Source organism: Mandrillus leucophaeus, unplaced genomic scaffold, assembly GCF_000951045.1.
Source record: "Mandrillus leucophaeus isolate KB7577 unplaced genomic scaffold, Mleu.le_1.0 Scaffold646, whole genome shotgun sequence".
Lineage (NCBI taxonomy): Eukaryota > Metazoa > Chordata > Mammalia > Primates > Cercopithecidae > Mandrillus > Mandrillus leucophaeus.
The window spans coordinates 762,311-766,666 of NW_012106986.1; positions in this window are offsets into that span (position 1 = coordinate 762,311).

Genomic DNA, 4,356 nt, shown 5'->3' on the forward strand with positions numbered 1-4,356 from the left:
CCCAGGAACTGTCCGGACAGTGCAATGCGGCCCCGCCCACGCGGCTGTTCCCAGCCGGGGCGGCCTCGCTGCCTCCTTGCACAGCAGCTCAGGAAGAGGCGGTGCCAAAAGGGCTGCCAGTTTCCGCCCCTTCAAGCGAGTGAGAAAATTGACAGGCCAACTGAGCAATACCTGCAAGTGCTTGGACGAAGCTCCCGTGAGTCTCTGCGTCCCCCGACTAAACAACCAATCAAAATGTTCTTCCTCTTGGGCGGGCTCGAAGACGGAATTTGCTGCCAAAAGAAAGAGTTCATTGGACTCCATGGTAGAAAGCGGCCCCAAACGCCACTTCCGGAGGTGATTTGCTGTTCTGTGGTATTTCCCGGTCGGCTCTGCTTTTTGCCCTCTCTACCGAGGGAGAGAGCGGTTCGCATCACATCTGGTGACAGAAAAGCCAGTTGTGCAGAAAACTTTGATTGGCGTGAAAATAAGCCAGTCAACGCTCCTGAGAAAGAGCTCTGGAAAGACTTCCCCCATTGGTTGCACTGCAGAGAGCCGCTTGGCTATCCTGAGTTGAACTAGCTGTTGGTTGTCCTAACTGCAGGCAGTCTCGTGACCTTCGGCTCCGAACCATTAGGATGTGCTGCAGTAACAGCTACGCTGCTCAGAGGGCCGGAAGGGTCTTCCTCAGCGACCTAGCGTGGGCACGCGCCATTGGGGCCAAAAGACAGAAATCCTTTTACCGAAAGAGATGAAATAGAAAGCAGGAGCAGAGGCTAACTTACAGAGGCAGTGTGCGGATCAGAGTTCCTTAGGTACGGCTGCTGGCGCCTGACTGGCGGAATCCCTGCTGAAGAGAACGTCAAGGCCTAGGCTTCGCCCTGCATCGAACTTACTGCCTCAGAATAAGACCCAAATGCTGAGCGCCCCGCCCTAACTCGCCAGTTTAAGTGCAAAAATACATAGATTAAAATGTCAGCCTGATGAAACAGTGGCACTGAGCCAGAAAAAAATAGTCTCAACTCCTGTGTGATTTAAATATTAACTTACAGGCTCACGCCTGTAATCCCAACACTTAGGGAAGCCGAGGTGAGTGAATTAGTTGAGGTCAGGAGACCATCCTGGGCAACATGGTGAAACCCCGTCTCTACTAAAAATAACAAAAATTAGCTGGGTGTGGTGGCGCGCGCATGTAATCCCAGCTACTCGGGAGGCTGAGGCGGGAGTAGGGCTTGAACCCGGGAGGAGACAGAGCAAGACTCAGTCTCAAAAAAAAAATTAGCTTGGAGAATGTTTTTCTCTTTACACAACATTTTTGCAAACATTTCATTTGATACAGCCACCGAAGTAGATACAAAAGAACACTTTAGAGATGAGGTAATTTCGGTGAAAATGTGTAAAGATTACACCGTGCAAGGTCACACAGTAAGTAGCTAAACCAGGGCTATTTGACTAATCCAGATTTCTCTGATTCCAGGAGAAAACATTAGATTGACCATTTGTTCAGGAAGCTCCATTCCACTATTACAAATAAATCTGCACAATCGGATGGTCAAGGGAAACATTGGCCTAATTGGGGGTCTCAGTTGTGTCTTCATTCCATGATCTCACCTCACTTCCATAACCTAGTCTATAACCAGATTAGCCAGGCTTACAGTTTGTTGTTGGAAAATTTGGAGAAATGAAATTGGGGGAAGATAATTCTCTGAAATTTTTGGAGAGAGTGTAAAAGTACAAGCTACCATCAATTTTTCAATCAGGATGTGCCCTAAGGAAGTACTGGGTCAAACATTTAGAAACAGAACCTCAGGCTGGGCAGTGTCTCAGGTCTATGATCACAGCACTTTGGGAGGCCAAGACTTAAGACGGGAGGATGGCTTTAAGGCCAGTAATTGGGAGACTAGCCTGGGCAACATGGCAAGATCCCGTTTCTACAAGAAAAAAAAATTAGTTGAGCATGATGGCACGCTCCTGTCGTTCTAGCTACTCAAGAGAGACTGAGGCAGGAGGATCACTTGAGCCCGAGAGTTTGAGGCTACAGTGACCTATGATTGTGCCACTGCACCCTAGCCCAGATGACAAGATGAGGCCCTGTCCTTAGAAACACAAACAACAACAACGAAAAACAAAGACAACGAAAAAAAAATAAGCGTTCTGGAGGATGAAAATAAAAGTGTTGGCTGGTCATGGTTGCTCACAACTGTAATCCCAACACTTTGGGAGACCAAGAGGTGAGGATCTCTTGAGGCTAGGAGTTTGAGACCAGCTGGGCAACAGAGCAAGGCCCCTGCCTCTACAAAAAAACATTTTTTTTGAGACAGAGTCTTGCTCTTTTGCCCAGGCTGGAGTGCAGTGGTGCGATCTCGGCTCACTGCTGCAAGCTCCACCTACCGGGTTCACTCCATTTTCCTGCCTCAGCCTCCCGAGTAGCCGGGACTACAGACACCCGCCACCATGCCAGGCTAATTTTTTGTATTTTTAGTAGAGACGAGGTTTCACCATGTTAGCCAGGATGGTGTCGATCTCCTGACCTCGTGATCCACCCGCCTTGGCCTCCCAAAGTGCTGGGATTACAGGCGTGAGCCACCGCGCCTAGTCAAAAAATTTTTTTAAATTAGCCAGGCCTGGTGACCTGCACCTGTGGTCCCAGCTACTCCAGAGGCTGAGATGGGAGGATCACTTGAGACCAGGAGGTCAAGGCTTGCAGTGAGGCATGATGGTGCCACTGTACTCTAGCCTGGGTGACAGATGAGACCCTGTCTGGAAAAAAAAAATAGAAGTATCAAGCAGTGCTAAATAGTAATGTCATAAAGAGACCAAAATATAAAGGAAGGATAGTGTTAAAACTTTAGACAAATTAAATATGAGTTTAATTTTGCAAAAAAAATTTGTCAATCAGGTGGCCACCCTGAACCAGAATATGTTCAGAGAGATTCCAACACTGTTGCATGGTAGAAGATGATTTATGGACAGAGAAAGGACAGTGATGTACAGAAAACAGAAGTGAGATACAGAAACAGCTTGATTGGTTAAGTGTATTATTTGAACAGTTGGCCTCCTGTGATTGGCCAAAACTCAGTGATTGCTATAATAGGTTATAGTCCATTTATACATCCAGTTAGGTTACAATTTACTATGTACAGAGAAACCTTTATGCTGAACTTACAAGGAGGCAACTTTAGGCTAAACTCAATTTAACAATCTCTCCCCTTTTGGTCAACCTCTCAACTTGACCAAAATAGAGAGGTTGACCAAAATTGTAGACATTGACATTACTTTCTGACCATTGTAAATGCACTTATTTGGTCTAAAATCCCACTGGGAAATAGTACAACAGTGGGTTTTGTAAGGTGGGAATAAGGACTTTAGGTCATTTTCTGGTAAGCGTTAGAGTAGAGGAGACTTTTTTTATTATGTTGGAATTTTTATTTATTTAAATTTTATGGACATTTTATGGATGATTGTATATAAACATTTAAAACTTTTGAAAGTCCTTAGTGTATGTAGGATACTACTATTAAGATTATCAAGAGGATAATACCAAGACTTTGGAGTGTGCCCCTTAGCCAGGGTCACCATGAACTAAACTAACTAAAATCAAATAGATCAAAGAAAGAACTAGATAAAAGGTCAAGCTGTTTTAACCAAGCAGCTTGTTTATTAATCCTCTGTAACTGAATCTCTATACCTGATATGTTCATCTCTGTGCAACAGGAAGTGTCAGCAACTGCAGATATTTCTCTGTCCAGTCAGTAAGTTAATAGCAATTTCATTATCTAGCACAACTTTAATAAGAGAACTTAGTCTGTTGTGCCATGGCCTTTGTAGTAGAGTTAGCTACAGAGTCTATTATGAGGGATACATTTCTTTTTTTCTTTTTCTTTTCTTTTTTTTTTTCTTGTTGAGACCGAGTCTCGCTCTGTCCCCCAGGCTGGAGTTCAGTGGCGCGATCTCGGCTCACTGCAAGCTCCGCCTACCGGATTCATGCCATTCTCCTGCCTCAGCCTCCCGAGTAGCTGAGACTACAGGTGACCGCCGGGTTATTTTTTTCTGTTTTTAGTAGAGACGGGGTTTCACCGTGTTAGTCAGGATGATGTCGATCTTCCGACATCATGATACACCTGCCTCAGCCTCCCAAAGTGCTGGGATTACAGGCTTGAGCCACTGCGCCCGGCCTTTTTTTTTTTTTTTTTTTTTTTTTGAGACGGAGTTCAGCTCTCGTTGCCCAAGCTGGAGTGCAATGGTGAAATCTTGGCTCACTGCAACCTCTGCCTCCCAGGTTCAAGCAATTCTCAGCCTCCTAAATTGCTGGGATTACAGGCACCCGCTACCATGCCCAGCTAATGTTTTGTATTTTTTTTCTTTTTCTTTTTTTTT